Raw genomic sequence first — 15,795 nt, 5'->3', positions numbered from 1 at the left:
GGGGATCCCGAGTGGTAGGTTCCTGATGATTAACTATTGATGACCTACTCTGAGCAGAGGTCATCAATAATTTTTGCCCGAAACCCCCCTTTAAAGAGTACATGTGTTTTTTTTACAAAGATATGGCAGTCTAGTGTTTGGAAGATCACACAAGTATGAAAAAACACTGTTTGTAGAGCATGTAATACTTACTCCTGACTTGCAGCTACCATCTGAATGGACAATTTTTGTGTGTGAACAGTATGGTAAAAAGAAAGACGTCACTAAAAACATAACATTTTTCCTAAAAACACTGTGTCTGAATCCATCTTTATATAGTTTGTAGATGTGGCCACATAAAGGTAATCAACCACAGTTAGGCATTATTCAGATGAGCGTGACCTTCTTCAGTCCACAAAAATGGACCACTTATAGTCTTTGACTCTTTTTTTGTGTGTGTGTTTGTCCTCTCTTTATCTCTTTCTAGTATTCCTTGGCAATTACCTGTGAAAAACAGGGCGCACACAACATCAGTCTGGGTTAAAAAAAGGTCTATTGATTATAAAAGGTCCGCATGCTGCCCATTAATAGTCAGTTGCACATGGACGGGAATTACGCCTGTCTACATAAGCCATTAAATTCCTTTAATCTAGCGTTAATATGACTGGGTATGTGAGGGATAATCAAATATTTTGAAGGATTAGACGGCCATAAATTATATAAAACTCATTTACAAATCCATCAGGAAGTAAGTCTAGGAAATGAGTCTTGATCAGTGAAATCTCCATCGATCTGGAGTGGGACTCCCATGTCCCGCTATCCTGTCACAACAGGAGATCGCTTCTCCACCCGCAGTGACGTCACTCTGAATATAGCGTAAGCGGAGCATGCACAGTCAGCGTTCCATTTATTTCAATGGGAGTTACAGAATCCCATTGAAGGTCATTGGAATACTGGTGTGCTTGTGTGAGCAGCACTCCCTTCAGTGTCTTCCACATCGTGGGGGTGCAGTAACCCCGCAGTGAGGAGGACAAGGGACACAGGACCCCTGTTCTTGAGTGATACCCCCACTGATCAGCAAGCTATTCCCTATATAACTTAATATTCTGGTACAACCCCTCTATGTCTCTTAGGGCTTATTCACAGAAGCATAGATCGGACGCTGTTTTCACGGCCGGCCGATATACGCTACCATCTGAGCTGTCTTCCTTCTTCCCTCCCCCTTGCCGGCTCTCTGCCTCTCTCCTCCCCTCCTGCTGTTTGCAATAGAAGGGGGCTGGGCCAGAGCTAAGCTCCCTCCCCGCTCCTTGTCTGCAACCAGAAATGGGAAGGGTTGGAGCAAGGCTTAGCTCCGCCCCCATCCTGCCCCCTCCCACTGCAAACATCTGGAGGGGAGGAGAGAGGCAGCGAGCCAGCGAGGGGGAGGGAAGGGGGAAGACAGCTCAGATGGTAGCGTATATCGGCCAGCAGTGAAAACGGCAGCCGATCTACACTCCTGTGAATAAGCCCTCAATTGATATTTTCTCAACACTGAAATTTTGCACTGGAAAAAGGTGTCAGATTATCAGACCTTTCTGGATCATCTAATGCTTCCCTAGATTGCTAATAACTATTTGAGGCCAACATTTTCTAATGGCCAACATTTTTCTAATGTATCTCTGATGATCCAATATCACATCCGTACTTGTTGCGTGCCGATAATTCTCATACACTATGTTGGCGCGTGTGCACGTAATAAGCACCGAGATGGGAAATGCCACAGTTTTTCTTGCATGTGCATTTCTCGTGCTGTGTATGAAAGGCACAGTTAAAGTGTATGGGCGATTGGTACTGTGTATTACACATGCAAAAACTGTTATTTGCATTTTATATATGAAGTAATTACAAAATGCTGTAAAGTAAATATTTATTGCTAGAGCAACCATAAAATTGGCTACAAAGAAGAAAACAAAAATGTATTTAACCAGCCACATTCTGCTCTCACGCAGCCTGCTTCTTACTGCGCTAACCGTAGTACAACACTCCCATTGATTTCATTGGGGCTTTTCTGACCAGTGCTCAAATTTTTGATCCCTGTCTACTTTATTTTAGCGCGTTTCAGTGCTTTTTAACACACCCCATCACCTATCACAATGATGGAGTCTGTTAAAAAACGCTATCATATGCTGTAACATGTGATGAGGTATGCTTAAGTCCGCTTATCAAAACGCATGTGTGAGGGAGGCCTTAGTGAGCACGTGGCGGATTTTCTGTGGATTCTGCACAGCAAAATCCTTGTTAAAATTTTGTTGCAGATTTTAATGCGGTTCCACAGCAGACTCTACACCTTCAGTTAGGGGTGAAAACTGTTGCAGATTCAAGTAAAAAAACCACAGCAAATGGTGCAAATCTGCAGTAATTGGTGCTGATTTTGACATGGATTTAGATGCAGATTTTTTTTTCAGAATTTAAATCCCATATAAGATATATTGTAACAATGCTTTTGTAATGTAAAAGGGTATGTAATGTCATGGCTCCGCAGCTTGCCTAAAATTGGTCGGAAGTTGTATGGTTTTATAGTCCTATGGGCTCCTCTAATTCTACGCATTCAAATTCTAAGGTCCCCTAATTTTTTTCTCCGAAATAGCAGACAGAAACATGAGACACGTGGAACTTTTGGAAGACGTGGGCATTCTTCAGGGATGGCTGCTTCGTCAAGTGCATAGAAGCCACATGACAGCGGCTGGATGAATACTTACAATGGTGATGTTCAGATTCCAAGAACAGTGTGTAATCATCTGTTTCCTTCATTTGCGTGAGACATGCAGTGAAATTGTCATGGATTTGAAAAATGTGCATTTGTGGGTGCAACAGCTGCACAGAAAGACAAACTTAGGCATGATTCACATGAGCATATGCGTCCTTACGTGTGCCCACTGGCGCCGCAAAAACGTGTAAATGGGCGCACAAATCTAACATTTATGCGCACGTTCAGACGGCACAGGCCTGGCGCATATTCGCCGAGTCCAGAATGCCGTTGGGCATGGGGAGAAAGTTTAGCTCTGCTAAGCTGTCTCCCCTTTCCCTCCGCCTCGCTGGCTCACCTCCTCTCTCCACCCTTCCGGCTGTTTGCAAAGGGATGGGTTGGGGCGGAGCTAAGCTCCCACCCCTCCCCTTGTCTGCAGCCAGCAATGGGAAGGGGCAGAGCTTAGCTCAGCCTGTCCTGCCCCCTCCCATTGCAAACAGCCGGAGGGGAGGAGAAAGGAGGAGAGAAGGGGGAGGGAGTTTAGCAGTCACGCTGCAAAACTCCCTCCCACTTCCCTTCTCCAGCTGCTGTCATAGGCTCCGATAGGAGTCTATGCGGCGGCCAACGTATTCCAGGTAGAAAGATAGTTCCAGGACTATCTTTCCTGCCTGGCGCTATATTTGCTGGCCGGGCACTTTTACGCCGCGGGAATACGCCTGTGTGAGCTGATGCATTAGAATCCAATGCATCAGATCGTACCGTATATAGGCCGGCCATGAAAACGACAGCCGATATACGCTTGTGTAAATAAGCCCTTAGAATGAGAATGAACCAAAGGAGCCTTGGCTATGCACCAGCCAGCTCAACAACATGATTCTGCAAATAAAGCAAATGGTTATGGAGGACCGCTGATTGACTGTGGAAGAGATTGCCAGCAAACCTGGCATTTCCATAGGATCTGTGTACACCATCCTGCGTGAAGACCTGAAGATGTGGAAAGTTTCCACTAGGTAGATGCCATGAATGTTGACCGACGATACCAAGGCTGCATGCATAGCAATCTGTCACTTCAAGGTGGTCTTCACACATGATGACTGCATGAATGATGCTTTCATTCTGTCAATTGTCACAATGGATGAGACCTGGAGCCACTTTTCTATTCTAAAACCTAACTGCAGTCGGTGCAATGCAAGCACACTGATTCACCACCACCAAAGAAATTCCGGCTAACTGCTAGTGATGAGAAAATGACGGTGGCCAGGTTTTGGAACAGGGAGACTTACTCGTTGCTTTTCAAATGGCACTATGGTGACAGCTGCATCCTATGAAGATATTTTGTGGAAGAAGCTCCTTGCTGCATTGCAAAAGAAAACAGCAAGAAAAGGCTGCACATGTGGCCTTCTTTCAAGACAATGCCCTTGCTCATCAAGTGACCCTTATTCAGCGGTTTCTTCAAGACTGCAAATTTGCAGTGTCCTTCATGCATCTTACTCACCTAACCTGGCATCTAGAGATTTTTGTCTTTTTTCCAACGATGAAGCACACTCTCCATGGTCGCACGTTTTCCAGTCGTGCTGTATGTCAAGAGGGAGATTATGTTTAGAAGTGACAATTCTTTCAGCTTTCTGGGCTAAGTAGTTTTTAGAAAAAAATTAGGAGACCTTATGTAGTGACCCAGAGTTTGGGGTCTCCTCCAGCACCTCAGAATGTATGTTTTATGTCTTGTGCATTGTCTTTTCTGTTGAATGCATCAGATTTATGTGTATTGAATGTCTGCAGGCATGAATGGGTTAATGTCTGATCATGTCTGGAAAGTATATCGTTTTGTCCTGTGTAGGATAAAAATGTAGCCATGTGATAGTGAAAGGGGGTGGAAAACAGTTGAGTCGTTAATAGGACTAGAGAGGAGAGAGAGAAAGTTGTAGGTGACCGAAGGGAGACATGGAGGAGGCTGAGACGTGGTCTACTGTTCCTGCTTGGATCTATCTTTCCCAAGAAACTCCCCACCATAGCTAGCTACCAGGAGTGCATGAGCCCGGACCCAGGAAAAGATGTGCAGGAACTGCGTGTGTCCGGAGAAATGGAGGAACCGCCAGAGGGCGAGAAAGGCAGTGAGTGGCTGACAGGAGAGAGAGAAAGAGAGTTACCAGGAGAGCAAATTCCTACAGATAACTAGGACTGTAGAGGTACAGATACTCCATGAATCCTCCCTGCTTCACCACTGTAAGAACTGTTATGGTGTTATTGGTTATTTATGTTTAAGTAAACGGACAGAGCCGAACGTTCACGGTTCTTGTTCAGAAAAGACACTCTCTGTGCGTGGACTACTTCATTTCATCTCAAATCTTCACCGCAGAGGATGGAATGTTGGCGTCAGGAGTGACAAACAGGACTTCAGGTAACCACTGATATTCTTTGTGGTGTCCCGCTGTTAGTAACGAGGTCGGGTCCCGAGCTACCCCCAGGGGAGGAGACAGTAGAGCCCCGTGACAAGGTTTTTTCTCTACCCTGCTGTCTCCTTGGCTGAGGGCCTTTTCCTTGGACGCTGCACTAACAACTTGAATGCACTTCGTAGTGTACTCATATATCTATAACTATTCCACATTATCTAATCTTACAATATGAAGGTTTTATGGTATTTTGGCCGGGCTCATACGGGTGGACTGGCTTCCACGTGTGGGAAACCCCCAGCGGATTCTGGTTGTGAGCCCGGCCGGCGACCCTCGCACCTTATATTCTTATATTGTGGATGACCGCGACGGCTGTCGGTTTTGCGCAGAACAGTTTATTTTCTTGAATTTTTGTATTTCCCACACCATCACCTAATGATGACATGGATACCCGTGGCTTATAAGCTATGTTAATTGCATATGGGCTGCGGGTTGGATGGCCTCCATTGACTTCAATGGAGGCCGTCTGCTCAGAATCCGCGGCAGAATAGAGCATGCTGTGATTTTTGCTCAGCTCCTGGAACATGCAATTTATATCCGCAAGTGTGAGCGAAAAAGTGAATTTAAATGCTTTTCTATGTCTGCGTTTTTCCACGTATTCCGCAATTGGAATCTGCCCTTGTGAGCCCGGCTTTAAGGCCCATTTACACCAGCCGATGATCGCTTAAAAAAAACGCTAAGCAGTGATCGCATTAGCGATAATCAGTGAGTGTAAATGTGCACTCATCGCCTGCTTTTCGGGCACTGTTAGCTGATTGTTAAATTCAAGCTAACCTAAAAATCATCCTTCAGCCTTATCAGCAGTTCTCCACGGGGAGTGCTGATAGCATTGTTTTCCCGAGGAGAACAAAGGATCTGAGTGCAGATAAGAGCCCTAGGGTATTAACTGCATTCAGTGAAGGCTTCATTTACACACCTAATTGCTACTTAAGTAGCTGAGTAGCTACTTAATAGTTTAAGCAAAACGATCGCTTAAAGCTGTCACTCAGGCTGCATTCACACGAACGTATATCGGCTCGGTTTTCATGCCGAGCCGATATACGTTGTCTCTCTCTGCAGGGGGGGGAGGATGGAAGAGCCAGGAGCAGGAACTGAGCTCCCGCCCCCTCTCTGCCTTCTCTCCGGCCCTCTGCACTATTTGTTAAATGGTGCGAATTAGCCCCACCCCCGTCCCACCTCTCCCCATTGCAAATAGTGCAGAGGGGCGGAGAGGAGGCAGAGAGGGGACGGGAGCTCAGTACCTGCTCCTGGCTCTTCCATCCTCCCCCCCCCCCTGCAGAGAGAGAAAACGTATATCGGCTCGGCGTGAAAACCGAGCCGATATACGTTCGTCTGAATGCAGCCTTAAACTTTCGTTTAAGCGATCATCTGCTGGTGTAAATGAGCCTTCAGTCTTTGAGTATTTTTCAACTTTCAGAAATCATTGTGATAGGCTAATGTCAAACAATTTTTGTTTTCTTCAAGACTTGTATTATGTTTGTCCCTGGGTAAAACTTCCCATATCAAATGGAAAGTAAACTCACTTATTGTAACTACTGTTATGACAATCAGTCACTATGTGAAATATCCCTGAGGAAACAATTAATTTTACTTAGCATGATTTGTTTCTGTGGATAGACCGTTTTTTTTAAAGGATGTGATTTTTTTTTATTATAGTACATTAGTTCTCCCAATGGAATGTGGGTAGAGATGAGCGAACGTACTCGTTCAGGGCGATTTCGCAATCGAGCAGCGCTTTTTTCGAGTAACTGACTACTTGGGCAAAAAGATTCGGGGGGCGCCGGGGTGAGCGGGGGGTTGCAGAGGGGAGTGGGGGGAGAGAGAGAGAGAGAGCTCCCCCCTGTTCCCCACTGCTACCCCCCGCTCCACCACGCCGCCCCGCCCCCCGGCGCCCCCCAAATCTTTTCGCCCGAGTAGTCACGTAATCAAAAAAAAGCAGTGCTCAATTGCGAAATCGCCCTAAACGAGTACGTTCGCTCATCTCTAAATGTGGGATTTCATCAAAATGTGAAAAATTATTTCCATACCTATCGCAAACTAACATATATGTTTAATGAACTCAGAAGAGCAATAAAGGGGTATTTTGGGGAGAAAAAAAAGGAAGTTGAATTCTGCTTAGCATTGTATATAAACACAAAGTCATACTTCGCCCTCACTCGATCTCCCGTAACTCCCTCTTCCAACGGTACCTGGTCCTCCACAGTATTGTGGAAACAATGATTTCCCATCGCAGGGACAATTACAAGGGCTCAATCTGAGTTATGGCCCTTTTACACACAAGAACTGCTTGATTCTTGTTTGCCCGAGTGAATGGTGATGTCATCACCAGCTCATGTGCGCTTGTGCAGCCTGTTTAGATAGGCAGAGCATTGTTGAGAAGCGTCCACATTCCTACGTGAAATGCTGCATGATCAGTGTTTAAACGCAACAAGAAGTGAAAGAGCCAATCATACTGAAAGACGAATAGTAAGCGAATGATTCTCCTTCGTTGTTCAGTCGTTGGCTCACATTCAAGTGAACAATAATCATTCAGTTTAAATGATTTTTAGAATGATAATCGTTCCATCTAAATGTATCTTTACATACAGCAATTAACTGGCTGCAGCAGCCACATGTTTCTGTGATGGGATGTCATTGCTGGAGCTAGAAGAAGAGAGCAGAGGGGACCAGGCATCGTTGGAACAGGACCAGGTGAGGTGAGTATGACTTTGTTTTTATACTAAGCAGATTTTTAAGTTTAATCTTTACTCCCCAGACTACTCCTTTAAATGGGTTATCTCGTCTCTTTAGATACTCTCCTGCAGCCTCTTTCTAGATCACCGCTGAAAGTTGTATACAATCATGTATTTTTAGAGTAACAGCACTTTTTAAAATTTTTGACAAGTCAAAAGTTTTGATCAGTGTTGATCTAGGTGCTGAGACCCCGCTAATCCCTGAAAAGTAGGGGCTGCAGAGTTCACCTGAGTGCTGTGCCCCTTCTGCTGTCTTTGCTCCTCTCAGCAGCTCAAGACCAACACATAGACAGCTATATTAGTCTATATGCCTGTTTTCAGCTGCCAAGAGGAGCTGACAAGCAGCGAAAACAGCCGAAGGGGCTCAGCACTTGGGTGAGTGCTGCAGCCACTTCATTTCAGCAATCAGCACCCCTGCTGATCAATTTTGATCAGTGGGGTTCAGGTGCTGAGACCCCCTCAGCACCCGAACCCCACTGATGTGCATGTGCCACTTTTCTAGTTTAGTGCATTTAAGCCAGACAACTGATGTAAATGCACTTGATATAACTATCCCAGAATTTTGTTTTTCTGTTTGTGTATCCAACTTTTTATTTATTTTTATGCAGCTTCTTTCCACACCCCAAAAACATACTGATAGGTAAATTGTCTCTGGTGTGTGTCTGATATAGAGAAATTAGATTGTGAGCCCCATTCGGAGTTTCCAGCTGTCCATGAATTCCTGGAAAGTCTGTAAATATAGAGTACTTTTTTCAACTGTCCTTGAAAAAAAATTTAATACATCCTTATTTTCTTGTGCAGACTATTGTGATTTATAATTATCATCCCATTCCTGCTCACATTGAAGTCCTTTTTACACGGCAGTAGACGTTTTACGTGCGCTTGCCGGCACATTAAAAACGCCTGAACGGCAAACGGCCTGGAGCATATACATCAAGGCCGCAATGTTGTGGGACCTGAGGAGACATTCCCCCTTCCCTTCCTCTCGCCAGCTCACCTCTTCTCTCCTCCCCTCCGGCCATTTCCAATGAGAGGGGGCGGGATGGGGGCAGTAAGTAAGTCTAGATCAAAACTGATGTTCTTGCACAATCCACAATTCCACTGCTCCTCTTGTAGTATATGTGCACACAACAATCACTGGAGACCGGTCTCTCTTGGTTCTGAAAGCTGGCGTCATTGGCAGAGTAAGATTTGTGCAAAGCCTCTGTGAATTCAAGCTAGCTGGCGAGCTCGAGCCATTTTCTACCTCCCATGGTTGTCACCAGGAGCTCCCAGGTACTGTGCGTAGCAGATGCCTCCCTTATGTAGTGGCAATGGCATTACAGTGCCAAGAGTTCTCAGTCGCAGTCCTTGAGCAGGTAGTTTTTCACATCAGCACCCAGACGTCTCACTATCAAACCACCTCAGCTTGTTCAGTAACACAACAGAGCTGTCCCACAAGTCAGTAAAAGACAGAAGGCTTTAGAACCATAACCGGACCCTTTTTATATCCTCTCAGGGTATCTACCAGAACTTTCCAGCAGGTCCCTTAGATTAACAGTGCTCATTCACCTATTACTGCAGTCTCTAATATATCCACCGTAGCAGAGGGAATCTGACACTCTGCTACATGAGTCTAGCACCGTTGACGAAGCCTTGGTCAAAGTCACTCAGATTGCTAGATTTTCTTATTCTTACATAGACTCACACTGAAACTGATGCACAGAAACTTGATTATATGCTGCACTCTGTGTCCTGTGTCTAATTTCCATACAGGGAAGCACCAATCATGAAGGGCCGGTGTCTATAATATAAGAGCCATTCAGTGTACCATAATGCAATAAGACCAAGGCACTGTTCACACTACCGTCATGGTTTCACTTTAAAATGGAGCTATTACAAACTGTTTTTGAATGGATTGCAATTCATAGGATTTCTTAGGTTTCCATGCTTTCTAACAGCCAGTATAGATCTGAAGACTGTGCAGTCAAAAATACCGAAACTCCTGACGGACAGTTAAAATATAGACTGAACAGAGCCTAAAAGTTGTATACCTACATAAGTCATTTCCAGTGTGTCAGTTACCAACATACTTTATAACCCGTATGCTGTGTAGTATTGTGAAGTGGTATATGGCAGTAGATGAAACCACCATGTACTGCATTATATTGAGAGATTAATCAGCATGTACAACCTCATTGCAGTATACATATACGCATAAGTACTGTGTGGAATAACAAAGCAAGAAAATGACAACGAACATTACATTGCAATGCACTAGAGAATACAGTTATAACGGCAGTAGACATATGCAGCAATGTCAACAGTGAAATACAATCTCCAAGAACAATTAGCCGCAGGGCAGAAATATCTGAAACAAAGAGCTATAAACTATATAGTGAGACATAAGGCATAACACAGCCTGTAAACCTACAGTGAAATGAATGCCCAAAGTCATTCATACCCCTAGAAAACATCAGCAATTTATTTCGAGCAGCCGCGTAAGCTCATTTGCCCGTTTTATGCTGTTTTGTTTTTTTTATAAACTAGAAACACATTGTGTAATTTGTTCCATTAAAAATATGAGGCAAAACGTAACTGAAGCAAATGGAATCATTCAGTTTTCCCACAGCGTAAAACCGCCTGGCCGGCCAAGATAGCGCATACAGGCACATTTTGGCCGGGCGCTTTTACGTTGGCCAGGAAAGATAGTTCAGGAACTTCCTATGGGAGCCAATGGTAGCTGCCGGAGAAGGGAGTTTAGCTGCATGTTTGCTAAACTCCCACCCCCTTCCCTATCTTCTCTCCACCCTTTGCCGGCTGTTTGCAATGGGAGTGGGCGGGACAGAGCAGTAGCTAGTTGCTAAGCTCCCGCTCCCTTCCATTGCTGGCAGCCAACAAGGGGCAACAGCTTAGCACACCAAGTCCTGCCTCCTTCACTTGGCGAGAGCCGGCAAGGAGGCGGAAAGGGGGAGGCAATTTAGTAGAGCTAAACTGTTTTCTCCCCAGCCGACGGCAATCTAGGCTCGGCGTATTTTCGCCGGACCTGGGCCGTCTGCCATTTGTGCGCCTGTTCTCGCGATTTTCGGTGGCGCTGTGGCCGTGACACAGCCAACCTAAAAATCGCTACGCTCGTTTGAATGAGCCCTTACTTCTATTTCTCTGCTTTAAAAATGGAACAGAAAAACAGAAATCTAAAACTGAGATGAAAGCAAGTGTGAACAAGTCCTAATACTGGATTCCACTGTATAGCGCTATGACATATTTAAAAGGGTTTCCCTGGACTTTAAAAAGGTTCTTAAAATGGTGTAAAAAAAAAAATAAAATGAAAATCCCCTATTCCAACAGTTCTCTGTGCAGCAATGGAGCCTCGTTGCCCACTGCTCAGAACCTAGGAGAAGCGGCGGGTGGTCACGTGCCATACATTGTGCATGTGACCGTTAGCCAATCACAGGCTTCAGCAGAACATGGAAGAATCACCACTGAAGCCTGTGATTACCATCCGCCGCTTTTTTCAAGTTCAGAACAATGGGCATCAGGGCTCTAGTGCTGGATGAGGAGCTGCTGGAGTAGATGAGTATCCATTTTTTCTTTATTATAAACAATTTCATGCCCGTAATTGTTTTTTTAATTCCGGAAAACCAGTTTACGACCTTTTCACATGGGCAGAATTTTCTGCATTCTGCATGTCAAGTTGCAGTAAATTCTGTACCAAAATCTGCAGCTAGCCCTGTGGGGATTTGATGGGGAATTCCACAGGGCCAATTCCTCTGTGTCTCGGTGGAAATATTCCGCCAATGTGAAAAGGCCCTAAAGGATATGTTCACATGTGGTGGAAATGCTATTGATTTTCCACAGTGGAAAATTCCGCAGGAAAATACGCAGCATTTCCATATCAACGCAAAGTCAAATTCCGCTTGATTGGTGCGGATTTTGACTTGAAATCGACTGCGGATCTGCAGCTGATTTCAAATTGCCACTCCTTTCACCTCGCAATCAGCAGCACCTTACCATGCAATGAATGAATTGCGTGGTGAAAATCCACAGCATTTCAGCATGCCTGCTTTCTGCTGCGGATTCTGTCCGCTGTAAGTGAATGGGGTTTGTTAAAACTCCATTTAATTGCATTATATGGTACGACATTGCTGAAGAACTTCGGCTCACATTCTGCAAATTGTGAACTCAAGCTTAGCGCTCCTTCACACGAGCGTATGCATTTTTACGTTCGGTGGGACGCGCCATGAATTCGCATAAGTGGACGATTTTCAGTGATCAAGTCCCGAGCTTAATTTGCATTTTCTTGTCCATTCACAGCTGGGTGCGATGTTTAAATGAAAAAAAGTCACAGCCCGGAAATCCCTCGCTCAGCAGAAATCCTCGGAATGACTTTCAAATTCCTGTAAGCTTTTCCCAGTGGTGGACTCTCCTAAACTGCCTCCCCCTTCTTTTTTTACCAGCTCCCATAGGAGTCTATGAGAGCTGCCAGGGTATATCGATCGAAATATAGATCCAGAATAGAGATGAGTTAGTGTACTCAGTAAGGACAGATACTCGAGCGAGTATCGTCCTCACTGAGTACCTGCCTGCTCGCCCGCAAAGATTCGGGTGCCGGCGGGGGTGAGCGCTGTGTTGCAGGAGTTAGCAGGATGGAGCGGGTGGGGGGGGGGGGGAGAGATCCCCCCGTTCACGCCGCTCTCCCTTGCCGCCCCCCGCCGGCATCCGAATCTTTGCGGGCGAGCAGGCAGGTACTCGAAAAGGACGATACTCGCTCGAGTATCTGCCCTTACCGAGTACGCTCGCTCATCTCTAATCCAGCAGTATCTTTTTACCCAGCGTATAATAGCAGGCGTGGATTTTGGTCACGTATGTTCTATTTTTTACGGTGCAACGTTTTTACGTGCCGCAAATTCGGCAATGGGAACTAATGCATTGGAAACCAATACCTCAGATGGTCGCATACATCGGCTGACCGTGAAAACGCGCCTACATAGCCGCGTATATACGCTCGTGGGAATAAAGCCTAAACTCTTATCCTTATATTTACTGATTATTTTATGGAGAAATTCTCTTGCTGCATTAAGAGTTTTCTTAAACTCCATTATGACTAACAATAAGTCTTTCTATGTCAGTCACAAAGGGCCTTATTTCGATGTGCCGTAAAAAGGCTAATGCATCAGAATACGTCCAGCACGGGTGTCTCGTCCTGGAAGAAGTAGGGGTTTGTTTGTCCGATGACAGCCGGGCTCCAGCTCTAACAGCTGGGAGTACAGAACCCTCAAACCCCAGTCGTTTAGTCCTTTACATGCCATAATCAATCCAACTGCGGCTTGTAAAAGGCTGACGGATGTGACTGCAAGATGCCGATATGTTGCTATAGCACCTGGAGACCTTGACAATGGCCTGTGGGTCTGCAATCTACCATGGCCTATAAGACGCTATAATATACTGACGTATTGCTGTATATTATAGGAATGATTGTTCCTAATGACATTCGAGTTCCCTAGTGGGACAAACATAAAAAGTAAAGTTTAATAAAAAATTTACATTTTCTCCTTACGATATAAAAAAAACAAAATTGGTATCACCATGTATCTAATAGCCCACATGAAAACGTTATTCAGCCTGCATGGTAAATGCCGTGAAAAATATATATAAAGACATGGTTACAATAGCTAATTTTCCATATCTCACCTCACAAAAAGGGAATAGAAAGCGATCAAATGGTCACGTAAATCACCAAATGCCACCATTAAAACTAAAAGGAAAGAGCGAAGCAGCTTAGACAGCAAAGTGGGGTGAGTTAATATATATATATTTAATTCTACAGCATAAGGACTTATTTACACGATCGTATGTCGGCTGGCGTTTTCACGGCCGGTCGATATACGCTTCCATCTGAGCAGTCCACCCCCTTACCGCCTCTCTGCCTCTCTCCACCCCTCTGGCTGTTTGCAATGGCAGTGGGTGGGATGGGGGCGGAGCTAAGCTCTCGACCCTCCCCTTGTCCGCAGCCACAATGGAAGTGGGCAGGACAGAGCTGAGTTTAGCTCCGCCCCACCTCCTCGCATTGCAAACCCCAGAGTAGAGGAGAGAGTCGGTGAGGGGGTGGGAAGGGGGGAACTGCTCAGATGGAAGCGTATATTGGCCAGCCATGAAAACGCAGGCCGATATATGCTCTTGTAAATAAGCCCTAAGGGTTCATGCACAGGAGCGTAGGCGTTTTTCCATTTGCCTGCAGGCACCATAAAACTGCATGAATGGACATTTTTCCGCGATCATAGACAGCGTTTTTTTACCCATTCACATGAACGGGAGCGTAGTTTCTAGCGAAGAAATACGCTGCACCCCGGAAAACCCTCGCTCTGCCAAAATCCTCGGGATGGCTTCCAATGTCTGTATAGAGGCACCTGTAAGCTTTTTGCAGCGTTGGACGCTGCATAAATGCCTCCCCCCCTTCTCTTTCCCTGCTCCCATAGGAGTCTATAGGACCTGCCAGTGTATGCTGGCTAAAATATACTTCCATAACTATCTCTTTGGCCACCGTATATATCCTGGACGTATTTCAGTCACGTATGTTCTATTTTCAGCAGGTCAACCTTTTTTTACGCAATGTATATTCTCCCGTGTGAATGAATACATTGGAAACCAATGCCTCAGATGGTCACGTATATACGGTTGGGCGTAAAAACGGGGCGTATATGCACTCGTGTAAATAAACTGGAAGGGCCCCTTCGTATGCGCAAAAATACTCTCCTCAGCGCAACATATTTCCGCCGTGAACGGGGCACTTCTGCACATGTATCGATGCATTTTACTGTACTTTTTGCACTGCCAAGTTCAAACGCACGTGGGCCACACCACGCTCGTGATTCAGAAGCCTAAGGCCACGGTCACACAGGGCGGATACCTGACGGAAATGTTGCAGTTTGGCCGCAGCGAAAAACCGCGACATTTCCGCCGGGAGAACCGTGGGAGCAAAAGCCGTGGTGGCTTTGAAGCAGCCCGGCCGCTCGCTCTTCCGCTGCGGCCGGCGCTCCTATAGAAGAGAGCGCGGCCGCAGCGGAAAAAAAAAAAAGACATGCTGCGGTCGGCAAATTCACGCCGCAGCAGCGGCTTCTGCCGGCTTAACCGCAGCGGATTTGCCGTCCCGTGTGGACGAGATTTCTGAGAAATCGCATGCGGATTTGCCGCGGCAAATCCGCCCTGTGTGAGCCCAGCCTAATGAGTTCCAGATGTGTTCTTTCTCCTGTGGGATTGTGCAGCGCCAAGCGCTGTATATTTGGGGGGATTAGTCCTTAAGGGGACAACAAGGTGCAGCATTTATAATAATGGCGCAACAACGGAGAGCATTATCAATGACAGGCTAAGAGAACATTTCTTATCATGGGGACAATATGACAAAGCATTTTTAATTATTGGATAATAAGGGTGAGGATTATTCTTGAGGAGGGCATAAAAGGTGGGCGCTATTACTACTGGGGCCACAGAGGGGGCGCTATTACTACTGGGGCGACTGAGGGGGCGCTATTACTACTGGGGTGACTGAGGGGGCGCTATTACTACTAGGGCCACTGAGAGGGGGCGCTGTTACTACTAGGGCCACTGAGAAGGGGCGCTATTACTACTGGGGCCACCGAGAGGGGCCACATTAGGATAACCTGCACGCCTAACCATGCCACCTGACCAAACTCCCTTTTTGGTAGGGGTATCTTGCAATAAAATCTTTTATAAGATCCAAAGGCTAAAAAGTTCGTGAAACTCTGCATTAGTGCCTGAAATGGATTGGTTATTAAAGGGGTTCTGACTAGAGATGAGCGAACCTACTCGGCCACGTCCCTTTTTCGCCCGAGCACCGCGATTTTCGAGTACTTCCGTACTCGGGCGAAAAGTTTCGGGGGGCGCCGTGGGTGAGTGGGGGGTTGCAGCGGGG

This window comes from Eleutherodactylus coqui, chromosome 6 (genome assembly GCF_035609145.1).
Source record: "Eleutherodactylus coqui strain aEleCoq1 chromosome 6, aEleCoq1.hap1, whole genome shotgun sequence".
NCBI lineage: Eukaryota > Metazoa > Chordata > Amphibia > Anura > Eleutherodactylidae > Eleutherodactylus > Eleutherodactylus coqui.
Note: the sequence above shows the minus strand (reverse complement) of the source record.